A 14,165-nucleotide genomic window follows, 5' to 3' on the forward strand; every position below is an offset into this window, starting at 1 on the left:
TAAACCCAACTGGAGTATAGATTCTTCTCTCTAATTTAAAATTTTGGACATTTATTTATTGTTTATTAAAACTCATTTGTTAATAGGGGTTTGGTTAAATATGTGTGTGATTATTTCTCCTCCACACGTGTACCTTCCAGACTCCTCCACACCTTTACTTTTCACCTTCTTCCAGACTCCTCCATTTCTTTTTTCTTTCTTTGTGCTTCTCTTTTGTTCTCACTGGTTCTTCCAGACTCCTCCATTTTGTCTAACGTTTTCTTTCTTTCGTCTAATGTTTCCCCCATTGTTGATCAACCCAGATCAGCCCATCATCCATATCAACCCAGATTGGCGAGAATCACAGCATCACAACCAAAAAAAAAAAAAAAAACTAGGTTGTGTTGCTATCTAGTGTTTTGTCTCTGATGTGGTTTTGTTAAGTTTGATCATTGATGTGTGATGTTAGATTTGGGAGGAGGATGGTGTTTGGGTCTAAAGAGAGGAGAGAGCAGATGAGAAAGAGAGAAGAGAGAGAAGAGAAGAGAAATAATGAGAGAGGAGAGAGAAATTTTGGGAATTAAAAATGAGAGGGAATGTATTAAAAAATTATTTCCATACATACCATTTAGGTATGGTATCATCATATATTTAGGATGGTATACATTTAGGATGGTACTGTAACAGTATGGCAAAAAGATTTGAATTTTTAAAAATTCCCATTTCTAGATGCCGAGCTCTTTTGGGCCTAAATGCCAAGTTTTCCTTACATTTGACATTTCACAGACCCAATACAAATGCTCTAAAAGATTGCTCTAGAATATCTTTAAAAGTCAAAAATTGATTGGGAAAAGAGTTGTCAAGGACCATGTATCAGATACCCGTACTTTTTAAAAGAACTAGTTAGGGCAGCACAAGGCACGTGCTGCTCTTTTGTTTTACTAAAAAAAATTATATTTTTCATTAAATAACACAAAACTACTAAATTTTGCACTAAAAGATCTGTATGCATAGATAATACTAATTTATTAATCTTAATAAATAACTACGTAAGATATGAATATCCATACAATTAAGTTATCTTTTTAGAGCTATACAATGTAAAGGTATAACCTAATCACTCTCTAAAAACTTCCAAAAGTTATAACAGAAACCATAATTTGACTCTGTATTAGAAAACAATAATTAAATTCACAAAAAACATTGTGCTATGTTTTGGTTGAAATTTCTTCTTTAAATACTTAAAATTATACAGAATGAAAATTTTGTTATAAATTATGATTTTTTTTTATAATGCCTTTACCTTGTAACTTGTAAGTTTGACTGAGATACTCATTTAGCTTAATTTCTAATGAATCTATTTTTTTTTTTTAAAGCACATGTTATCAAAGTTTTTATTAAAAATTATTATACTCCAAAGTTCTTAAATCATTTTGTTAATTACAATTACTAACATATCCTAACAACTTGTGATATGCCATATTAGTCAAACCATTCAACATGTTTAAAGAAATATTGATAAATTGTTCACACACAAAAAAAAAAAAAAAAAAAAAAAAAGAAAAAGAAAAGAGAAAAAGGGTTTGATATAATTACACCCAATGTTGCTTAAATGTGTTTCAAAGTTTTTTAAATTTTTTTTTTTTTTTTTTTTTTTTTTTTTTTGACGAAACTAAGTGTTTCAAAGTTGAGCACAATGCATTTGGATGAAGTATGTTTTGAACCATTTCAAAATGTATATTTCATTCTTTGAGGATAATGAAAAGTAATATACTTTTGCTGATATATATATTCAATATATTTCTATTATTGCCAGTCGTGTACAGCCTTCCGAACCCATTATATTGCAAGAGCTTGACCAACTCCTGAGGAATGAAATGACTCAACTGCACACCGAAAAAAAAAACTCCCAACTGATTAATGCAATAGCAACATAAGACAATTCACTTGTTTAAATCCCAACTTATGACTTTAAGGTTTACCCATGAATAAGAAACTATGATATCTAGCCTTTCCTTTATTGTCTTTTAAAAAAAATAAAAAAAATAATAAGCATAGATACAAAATAAGTTTAGTAAGAACCATTTCAAAATACATTAATATTGTAGTTTATTCCCAAGGAAACCCATAAACTCCATCCAACAGCCTCCCTATTAACATATTTGGGGAAATTACACTTAACCACCCTAAACTATACCCTAGATTACACTTTGCACCCTAAACTATTCGATTGCACGCTTTGCACCCTAAACTATAATCTTTGTTACACTTTGCACCCCAAAGTTAGTTTTACTGTTAAGTTAGATGAAAATTTATAGCACATGACTTGCATCTGATTTTTACTTAGGTGGCACATAGTTTAAAGACGAAAACACCCTCTTTCCAATCAATTAAAAACAAAAGCTCTCTCTCACGTGCTAGCATTTTCTTCTCCCCAAATCAAATTTTGTCTAACCCTAAATCCCCAATAGTTCTCACGTGTGCCTAGCAGCAGCTTTTTCGCTCTCTCTCCGCCAACAACTCTTCTCTTCTTTTGAAAAATTCTTCAGTTGCTCCTCTAAAACATGATGGTCATCATCTTGACATATTTTTGTTTGTTTAGAATACAGATAATTATGATAAAATTCGAGAGATAATTAATACAAACACATACAACCAACATCTGAAAAAAAAAACCCAGTCCGTGCCTACCATATGAGATATATATATGGCTTTCTTTACAACACCTGGTGAGTGGTCAAAGCACACGTATAACACAGTAAAAATCTATAATAATCAATATTAAAATAAAAATTTGAATGGATTCAATCTTGACATACTTCTTTAAAAGTTCATATTAGTCTTGTTTACCTTATATTATTCCCCAAACTGTCTCTGGACTTCATGTTTTAGATAGTTTTCTATTTAAAAAAAAAAAAACTTGATGTAGATTTCCATTTTTTTGCAGCTTAGTATTATTTTACTTAGTGGAGCAACTGAACAATGAGAGAAAGGAGAGGAGTTAACGCATGAGAGCTATTGGGAATTCAGACAGATTTTGATTTGGGGAGTAGGAGATGCTATGCAAATGAGAAAGAGGTATTTTGTTTTTAATTGATTGGAAAAAGGGTGTTTTTGTCTTTAAATTGTGTGTCACTTAAGCAAAAATCATGTGCAAGTCATGTGTTACAAATTTCCATCTAATTTAACAGTAAAACTAACTTTGAGGTGCAAAGTGTAACAAAGGTCATAGTTTAGGGTGCAAAGCGTGCAATCGAATAGTTTAGGGTGCAAAGTGTAATCCAGGTTATAGTTTAGGGTGGTAAAGTGTAATTTCCCCTAACATATTTATACCATACACTGACAAAAGCTCTACTCCACACTTTAATATTTTTATACAAAAGGTAACAACTTCTACATACTAAATCTATCATTAAGAAGCTCCAACAAAAAATGGTACCCAACATGATAATAACATTATAAATCTCTTATCTTACCAAGTGATACATCGTGCCACCTGAATTGAACCCAACAATCATAATCATAGTTGGTTTTATGATGGTATATCAAAAACTTTACCAACTGAAAGTCCAACATGAGAACAATATCAAAAATTTAAAAATACAGTAAAAAACCAATGATTTAAAACAATCAAACATGAACCCAATCAAAAGTTGTTCTTTTTACCTCTCTTAGTTAAAAAATTCCACCAAACTCTTTCTCAATGCACAAATAGATGTCCTTTTGAGTTGTATTGTGGAAAGATGAAAGATGAAGATACTTGGATAGTGACGAAATTGAATCCAGAACATAATTGTGGGAGGTGATTTAGGAATAGATTTGCATCCTCAAATTGGCTTGGGAAGCATTTGATGGATGATGTGAGTAGTGACCCAAATGTGAAGATGTCCATTATCAAAGACCGAATTGTAAATAAGTTTAAGGTTCATATTAGTAGGTATCAAGCATTTAGAGTAAAAGGTAGGGCTAAAGAATTAGTGCACAGAACTTTTACAAAACAATATGCCCAGTTGGGGGATTGCTGTGAAGAATTGTTGAGAAGCAACCCTAGGTCTATTATACTAATCTCTACCAATAGACCTTAACCACACTTGCAACCAAAATTATAAGATAGGCTTTTTAGCTGCTTGTAGGCCTTTCATTGGTGTTGATGGATGTCATTTGAAGGGTGAGTATCTTGGAAAAATCTTGACAGTAGTTGGCAAGGATGGCAATAATGGTGTTTACCCAATTGCATTTGCCGTGGTTGAGGCAGAAACAAAGGACTCATGGACATGGTTCATGAAAAGGTTGCTTGATGATATTGGAAGTTTAAGGGATGAAGGGTGGACCTTCATGTCTGACCAGCAAAAGTTGAGTTGAACTTTCATTTTATTTTATTCTTTAAATTTGGATGATGTACCTTGCTATAAATTCACACCAAATTAATTGTATTCTAATACATCCAATAATTTTGTATTTTATGTCTTTGTTGTAGGGATTAACATAAATGTTTGATGAGCTCATGCCAGGTGTGGACCATCAATTTTGTGTTCGACATCTATATAATAACTTTAGTAAGGATTATAAAGGTAAGCTACTAATGGATTGCATATGGGCAGTTGCTAAGGCCATTAACATCTGAGTTTTAGTTTGAAATGGGGAAGATCAAGAAGTTAAACACAAAGGTATGGGATTGGTTGGTAGGAAAGGAACCTAGGTTTTGGACAAGAGCAGCTTTTAGAAGGTATCCCAGGTGTGATGCACTAACCAACAATGGATGTGAAAATTTTAATTCTCAAATATTGGAGTATAGGGATAAACCAATAATCACTATGTTGGAGGAGATTAGATTGCATCTAATGGCTTATTATATTAAGAAGAAGGAGAAAATGGCAAGGTATCATGGTCCTATATGTCCTAGAATCCCGAACAAGTTAGAGACTAAAAAAATTAATAATACAAATTGGGTTCCAATTTGGTGTGGGTATAGCAATGAGTCAAAGTTTGAAGTATCAAAATTGCTTGACAAGTATGTAGTTGACATAAAGCAGCATACATGCTCATGTGGATCATGGGACCTAACTAGGATTCCTTGTACACATTCTATAGCTGCATTGGAATATGTGGGTCACACTATTAAAGATTATATGAATCATTGCTATAGTATGGAGTCCTTAGCCCAGACATACAGGTCATGTGTATACCCTTTTAATGGTCCCAAGTTGTGGCCACAAAGTAGTAGAGAAACCATACTCACTCCTAAAAAAATAAGACAAGGGGGTAGGCCTAAAAAGAAGAGAAAGAAGGAACTTGGTGAGCTAAACAATCTGTTTAAGATGAAGAGGAGAATTGGCCATGTTAAATGCAACCAATATGGGAAAGTAGGTCATAACAAGACGAGGTGCAATCTCGCTATGAATAAATCAGCAACTCAAGCTAGCAAATAACAAAGAGTAAGGCTTGTAATAGTTAGAATTTTTTTTTCCCTTGTTGATAATGCACTACTTAGTTGTGATATAACATTTACAGGTAGGAGAGCCAAATGTAACAACTCAGAGTTTGGAAGACCAAGATCATGTTGCATCTTCAAGCCATGTAGAACCTACTAATGAGGCAGCACATCCATCACAAGCAAGCCATGAAGCACATGCAAATCAACATAATGAAAAACTACCTGTGAGTTACTGCCTCAAATGAAAACAAGTACATATTCATATTAGTTAGTCTCATATGAAAACAAGAAACCACATATTTCTATGGAATTTAATACAACACAAAGTTATTACATATTTTAAATTAGGAAAGGAAAAGCCACAACACAAAGTCAGCCAGCACCCCAATGTGAAGGAGTGCATCGAATTCAACCAGCATCTCAGGTTATGATCCTTACATTTATATGTTACAACCAAATTGCCTATGTTGTTTCTACTAGATTAATATCCTTTTGCACTTCCTCAAGTTAGACACAAAGAAGTTACAATTTTGGAGTGTCAACGGAGACAATGGCTACTACAAGTGAGACATCCAGAAGAATTACAAAGTTTTATATGAATGCACAATTGCAGAAGTGAACAAGATTTTTTGTGGATAAATGGGCAGATGAACAAGATTTTTTGTGGTCATTTATTGGAAACCTTGTCAAATTATGGAGATTTTAGTATGGATTATAGAATTAGAAATTTGGAGAAAGATTGTGCTCAAAACTGGAAATTCTTTGGGATGAATGATTTGTTAAGTTTTTCCTTTAGTAATCATAAATAAATTGATTACTCATTCACATTGAGATCTGAGAGACCTATGGTGTTTTGAGTAATTGCGTTATTGTATATGTCTATGAATTGTAGGCAAGAGATTTTGAGTAATTGCATTACTCTTACATGTTCTGGTTTTATGGGATGAATGTGAGTCTTTAACTCTTTTGTACATTGTCATACCTTTTTCTTGAAAGATTTGTGCATAATCTCTATGTTCTTTCCTTCACATGCTCTGGAAAATACAACACTTTCTACATTTATAGCAACTTAGTTTTGACTCTTTTGAGGCTGAGTTGAAGTTTAGAAAGTTACATGAAACTGATTTGATACATACATACATATATATATATATATATATATTGTAAGGTTGAATTTATTCAATCATGTGTTGGCTTTATTCTGTGCCAAATTTGCTTGTATTTTAGCAATTAGATACCTTGTATTTAGGTGGGAATTATGTAAGGGTTTTGTGTGAGAGAGTGTGAAGAAAACTCAAGATGTGTGCATACCAAGGAGTCTCGCAACTGGATCTCGCGACTGACTCATGACTGGTAAGTGGCCAAAATGGTACACGTGTGAAGCATGCAGGGAACTGAAGGGTCACGATAGCTGGAGCACTACAAGACAAAATGTATAGTATGGCCAAGCAATTAGCTCACAACTCAAACTCGCGATTCATCCCATTCGCGAGACTGAGTCACTAGAATGCCCGGTTTAGATGAAACCTGACTTTTCACATTCCTCACATTCCCTACTATAAATACCCTTATACCCACAAAATGTAGAAAGCTTTTAGAGAGAAACCCTAGAGAAAACCAAGATTGACTCATCCACAATATTTGATATTTGATTCTCCAAATTCCTCTACTCTCACCCTCTCCATTGACACATCCTTGAAAGGTACATTTGACAAATCCTTATCTCACCATATCCATATCAGTGAGTAGGTATTTTGGTGCTAAGGAAGCAATTCAGAGACGACCAATTTTCTTGGTTGATGCAATGGGCTTATTGCAGGATCCGAGAAGCTAAAGAAGACACGATTAGGCTTAACCCTATTGGAGCAAGAAGCTTGGAGGGCTTAGGTGCATTGGGTAGATTAGGCTTGGAGGGTCTTCTGCTATTCATGTATCCCAACTTTATTCTTTAGTGGATCATTTTACCACTTGGAGAGCGGCGGAGAGGTTTTTCGCTGAGGTCTTCAGTTCCTCTTCAATAACACATGCCGATGTTATCTTTGTGTTTGCACCTCTCTTCCCTTACTCTTTAACCATTAATTACTGTTGTATTTGTGATTAATTATGTGTTAAAGTAGTTTGCCAAATTGGGTATTGCTTATATTTCATATTCCGTACATATATTATTTGAATATAAGCTTGTGTTGGTGATTTTGAGATTGGGGGTCTAAACGTTCATTGATGTTTTACACGCTAATTGAACTTTCATATATATATGCTAACAACAAGTTATCTTGGCTGTCACAAGTATAGTAAACAATGCAGTATTGTCTCTTAGTTGTAGTATTCTTTGCATGGATGATTGAAATGTTTTTCTACTTCTCTTAACTCATTTGAATTAGCTAAGTCATCATTTTACAGGAGCCAAACCAAATGAAGTTGTTATTTTCATCCAAAAAAATTAGTCGCGTGCTTGGCCTAAGTTTCACACCATATTGATATTTTTGATACAATGTTTATGCTTACAGGTTTCCATGCCATTGGAAATTCCCGACATCTTAACAATGATAAATAGCAAGATTATGAAGCACAGAGTGGGTGCAGGGGCAAATTCATGGCTGCACTCAAAGCTGGAGCTTTTCAAGTATACTTTACCAGCCTCTCTTGTAAAGAATTAGAATCTATCCTCAATTGTGTATGTATGATTTAAATAATATATCTAAGAAGCAAATAAAATTGAGCTGCTAAGATGGTGCTGGGGGTTTAGCAGTTGTAGCAGCTTTTGTCATTTGGTCATGTTACCAGTATTATCTATATAATCTATAGAAGCCAAAGACGTTTAAGCTTTTTTGGACTTCATAAAATTTTGTCACCTTGCTTTGGAACATCAACATTAATAATTTATTAATACTGACAAATCACAATTATATATCTATCTATCAAAACAAATCACAATTACGTACCAGATCGATGATGAATTAATGAACCATCATTATTTCCAGTGAAAAGAATTTAAAGAAAAGAAGAGTACATCTATGAATCTGCTTGTAGAACAATCCAAAACTATAAATTTTATATTTGCACCCTATATCCCACAATTAATGTACATTAAATATTTGCAACATTTTAGGAAGTGGAGGAAGTCTGTAGCTTTGAAAGCTGATTTTTATACACATAAAGGTAAGGCATATATTGAGACAGTTGATGTTCTCCCATCAAGAGTGCTAGAAAGTAGCTTGTACATCCCTACAGCAGTAGCATCTCCAAGTCTTTGAACAACTACATCTATGCATATCTGCAGTAGCATATGCTCAGAGAGTGTATTGATGAGTGACAAGGGTGTTTTTAGGAAGAAGTAAACTCATTACATAAAAAGAAGTCAACGACTCCATTGAGCCTATCAGTTTCATATGCGTGTGAAATAGTACAAAATTGATGACGCCATAGGCCGACGACATCACCTCAATACCCGACAGCATCCACATGAGACGACGGGAATCCCCAGGCCGATGGGAAGAGAGTGGCCGACAGGAGTAAAAGAGGCCAATGGGAATAAAAAGCATGACGAGCCCAACATGGCCTAGCTTGACCTCCACAAATATCTATACATGGAAATATCTTGTACCCCATGATTAATCCTAATCAAGGGAATCCCTATAAGGAAAGGATCCTGCAAGATACATGTATTTATGAGGATCTTCCCTACAAGGAAAGACCTTCTTCGCCAAGAAACGAATGTCAACTCTACGCTACTAGAAAAACCCCCCAAAACCCTTACAAACCAAGGTACGCATAATTTACCCCAGCTCTGGCACTCTAAAGTTGTGAAAGTTCTCTAACTTAACCTTCGAAGGGTATTTGACCGGTACCACACCGGTACTCTATGCAAAGTCTTATTTGTTTCTGTTTCTCAGGTTCTGTGTAGGGCATGTGAAAACTGTGTGGCTCACTAACGATTTTTGGCATCATCAGTTAGCACCTTCTATGGAAAAGTAAAGCCATATTACCACTTCCCAAACAAAGAGTTGTGTGGTACTCATTTGCTCGATGGCAACCAATAACCATACCAGAGAAGAACCATGCACTAGTACCCTTGAAAGACAGGTACAGACCTTACATGCGTCTGTGGAACACCTTACTAAGCAAAACCATGACCTGAAGGAACAACTACATCAAAGGAATGCTGGGCCCAACAGTCACGGATAAGAGCAAGAGGGCACCAGTGCCAAAAGAAGGGACCGAGAAGGACCAAAAGGCAGCAATGCTCCAAGCAAACAAGAGAGACTAGATACCAGCCATCCATCCATTACTGAAATAGCACCACCACACATAGTCACAAAGATGCAGATGATGAAGGAGCGGATGGACTTCATGATGAACGCCCTCAGAGGACGGGTGTCAAGCGACCTTGACGAGCTAGTCCACTGGACAAAATCGCCTTTTACTACACTCGTCACTTCATTCTCCCTTCCACCAAAGTTCCATATGTTGCAGGTAGAAGCCTACGACGGGTCAAAGGATCCCTTAGATCACCTAGAGTTATTCAAAACCCTTATGCACTTGTAAGGCATGGCAGACGAGATCATGTGTCGAGCCTTCCTAACTATGCTGAAAGGTCCTGCAAGGGTATGATTCAAAAGGTCGACACCCAACTCCATCAGTACCTTTAAGAAGCTGAGCGCGCAATTTTCCTTGCACTTTATTAGGGGGCACAGGTATAAGAAGTCCACTGCGTGCCTGGTAAGCATCAAGCAACGAGAGGATGAGACGCTGAGATCCTACATAACCCACTTTAATAAGGAAGCCCTTTTGATAGACAAAGCTGATGACAAGATACTTATTGTTGCATTCACCAATGAATTACGGAAGGGGAAGTTTCTATTCTCTTTATATAAAAATGACTCGAAGACCATGTCAGACGTGCTTTATCGAGCTACTAAGTACATGAACGCCGAAGACGCATTACTAGCACAGGAGGAGAAACCCAAGAAGAGGGAAAGGCAAGAAGATACATGATAGGATAGGGGACGGAAGACAACCAGAGCCAGAGATCGACGGGAGGATAGGTGCTCTAAACCCCCAGTTGGAAGATTCGCAAACTTCACCCCGTTAATTGCCCCTATCGATCAAGTCTTGATGCAGATCAAGGATGATGCAGCCTTGATGTGGCTCGGCAAGTTGAAGGGAGATCCAGTAAGAGGTCCAGAGACAAGTATTGTTGTTTTCATCAGGACCACGATCACGACATGTCTGAATGCTATGACTTGAAGCAGCAGATTGAAGCCTTTATTAGACAAGGGAAACTACAATGATTTGTTAGCAAAGAAATGGTAGATCCACCATAAGAGCAAGTTGTTAGAAGGGATAATGAGCACCCCAGGCCACCCATAGGGGACATAAGGATGATTGTAGGGGGCACCACGACTTCTAGTTCATCCAAGAAGGCCTGTAAGACTTACGTTAGGATGGTTTAGAACATCTAGCTGATAGGTTTCATCTCAAAGATGGCACAAGTCGACAACCCTATAATTGGATTCTCAGAAGAAGATGCTCGACATCTCCACCACCTACACGACAATGCACTTGTTGCTAGTATTCGGGTAGGGGACTACAACACTCACCGGGTCCTAGTTGATAGTGGAAGCTCTGCTGATATCCTCTACTACCCGACATTCCAACAAATGAGAATCGAGAAAGAGCGACTCGTACTAGCCAATGCGCCACTCGTTTAGTTTGGAGGAACGAGGGTATAGCCCCTCAACGCGATCATATTACCCATGACGGTCGGTGACTACCCTTAGCAAATTACTAAGGATGTTACATTCGTTGTTGTCGACTGCTCATCTGCCTACAATGCCAAACTAGGCCGACCTACCCTCAACTCATGGAAGGCCGTGACTTCAACCTATCACCTAATGATCATATTCCCCACCGAGTATGGAGTTGGAGAGGTACATGGGGACCAAATGGCAACACATGAGTGTTACATAGCAATGTTGGAGACAGACGACCACTTGCAGACCATAAGCATTGAAGAATAGAAGGCGGTCACAAAGCCTGTTGAAGGATTAGAGGAGATACTTCTTAATAACTCTAGGGACAAGCGAACAACTAGGATCGACACCTTCACCAGTCCGCCAGTTCAACAAGCACTCACGGCATATCTAAGAGAAAACCAGGACATCTTTGCATAAAGTCATGAAGACATGCCTGAGATCGACCCTTCAGTCATGGTGCACAGGTTGAATGTGTCACCCTCTTTTCCCCCTATCCGCCAAAAGAATCGAATGTTTGTCCAAGAACGAGATCGGGCTATAGCAGAAAAAGTCCGTAAACTGCAAGATGTAGAATTCATCAGGAAGGTGTACTACCCCGACTAGCTGGCCAATGTAGTGATGGTTAAAAATGCCAACGAAAAATGAAGGATGTATGTAGACTTCACGGACTTGAACAAGGCATGCCCCAAGGATGACTACCCCCTCCCGTGGGTTGACATCCTGGTAGACTCCACAGCAAGACATCAGTTATTGAGCTTCATGGATGCATACTCTAGTTACAACCAGATCAAATTGGATGAAGCTGAGCAAGAGAAAACTTCGTTCATTACCAACCAAGGCCTCTTCTATTATAAGGTGATGTCGTTCGGTCTCAAGAACGCCGGCGTAACGTATCAGAGGCTCATGAACAAAATGTTTGCACATCAGATTGGAATAAATGTTCAAGTTTACGTGAACGACATGCTGGTGAAAAGCCGAAGGGAGGACAATCATTTAGACGACCTCAAGGAGACCTTTGACACCCTCCGCTCTTATAGCATGAATCTCAATCCAAGAAAGTGCGCATTTGGGGTGACGGCTAGAAAATTCTTAGGGTTCATGGTGTCTCAGAGAGGTATTGAAATCAACCTAGACAAGATCAGGGCCATGATGAAGATGGCACCACCAAGGAACACAAAAGAAGTGCAATGCCTCAACGTCAAGGTAGCTGTGCTGAGTAGGTTTGTTTCGAGGGCGACGAACAAGTGTCTACCTATTTTTCACACGGTGAAGAAGTCCTTCGAGTGGACAGATGAATACCAACAAGCTTTTGATGATCTAAAAGCATACCTCTCCTCCCCACCATTTCTAATTCCTTCCTAGTCAAGGGAAGACCTATTTCTCTACTTGGTCGTCTCCCCGACTGCCATCAGTGTGGCCTTAGTCAGAGAAGAAGACATGGTGTAAAAGCTCATGTACTACATTAGCCGAGCACTCCATGGTGCAGAGGAGAGGTACCCACCAATGGAGAAGCTCGCCTTTGCTTTAGTTATCGTAGCTCGTAAGCTCAAGCCATACTTCCAGACCTACATTGTGGTCGTTCTAATAGATAAGCCTCTACGGCAGGCAATGAGTAACCTGAAAGCGGCTGGACAGATGGTGCTATGGCAATAGAATTGAGCGAGTTCGACATACAATACCACCCACATACTGCCATAAAGGGACAAGTGGTCGCTGACTTCATTGCGGAATTCACCAACATGGAAGGCCAAGGGCCAAAAGAGCATCCCCATTGGCGTATTCACATGGACGGATCGTCTAACAGGTAGGCTGGTGGAGTAGGTATAGTGCTTCATTATCCAGAAGGGGGCGAGATTGAGTGTATGGTTCATCTCGACCTCCCTACAACCAATAATGAAGCGGGGTACGAGACTCTAGTGGTAGGACTAGATCTCGCCAAAGCTGTAGGGGCCACGAGTGTGGTTGTGTACTGCGATTCTCAGGTGGTCATGAGTCAGGTGAACGGTGACTACGGATGCAAAGGGGAAAGAATAAGAAATACCTAGAGCAAGTACAGGTGGGCAAGTTTCAAGCCAAGTTTGTTCAAATCCTCAGGGAAGAGAACAAGCAAGCCGACCGTCTTGCCAAAGCCGCATCAGCAGAACACATGCTCATCCCCAGTAAGGTACTGATGTACATGAAATATATACAATAGAGTACTCACATATCTACATATTTAGCTTTACTTTTATGTTATTTTGTGATTGATTATATAATATCTTTATGTTGTAGGTAACAAGGACTTTACATTCAAAGTGGGGCTAGGCCAATTGAATCAAGCCAACTTACATCCAGCCAGGCATGAATTCAAGGAAAGACCAACCCAATTAAATTTAAGTCCAATTGGAGCAAGGAATCAAAGGAAATTTGCACCAAATCCAAGTCCAATTCGGATTAGGATTCCAGACTTCACATCAGTTAGTATTTTTGGCATAACTTTCGACTCAGATGTCCAATCAAGATGATTCAAGTTAGGCTGGAACGTTAACTTAAAGGGCTACAACTTTGCAGTTACCAAAAGTCCAAATTCTGAAGTTAAATGGGCCAAAATCGTCGGTTAAATGAAGCCTAAAAATCTGGGATTTTCTCCAAACGGGAATTCAACTTGTAATAGGATTCCTTGATCTATTTAAAGGCTCTTTCGGGAAAAATTCAGGGGGGCTCAGGCTAGTGTTAGGGCTGAGGGCTGAATGTATAGAGAGTGCGGCTACTTCTTTGGTTTTTGTAAGGTTGAATTTATTCAACCATCTAATTGGCTTTATTCCGTGCCAAATTTGCTTGTAATTCAGCATTTAGTAACCCTGTATTTAGGTGGGATTGATTGTAAGGGTAGTGAGTGAGATAGAGTGAAGATTGCTCAAGAGTGTGCAAGAAAACAGAGTGTCGCGGCTGGGACTCGCGGGTGGACTCGCGGCTGCAAGTCGCCAGAAGCTGCACACGTGCCAAGCATGCTGGAA

The 14,165-nt window shown here is 38.1% G+C and overlaps 1 protein-coding gene across 1 annotated transcript in view; it reads right to left on the reverse strand.

The window, feature by feature from the left end:
• The window catches only part of LOC126723116 (hydroquinone glucosyltransferase-like), an 82,466-nt gene that overhangs the window by 38,616 nt on the left and 29,685 nt on the right, over positions 1 to 14,165 (reverse strand). The gene's annotated exons all lie outside the window — the stretch shown is intronic.

Source organism: Quercus robur, chromosome 4 (assembly GCF_932294415.1).
Source record: "Quercus robur chromosome 4, dhQueRobu3.1, whole genome shotgun sequence".
Lineage (NCBI taxonomy): Eukaryota > Viridiplantae > Streptophyta > Magnoliopsida > Fagales > Fagaceae > Quercus > Quercus robur.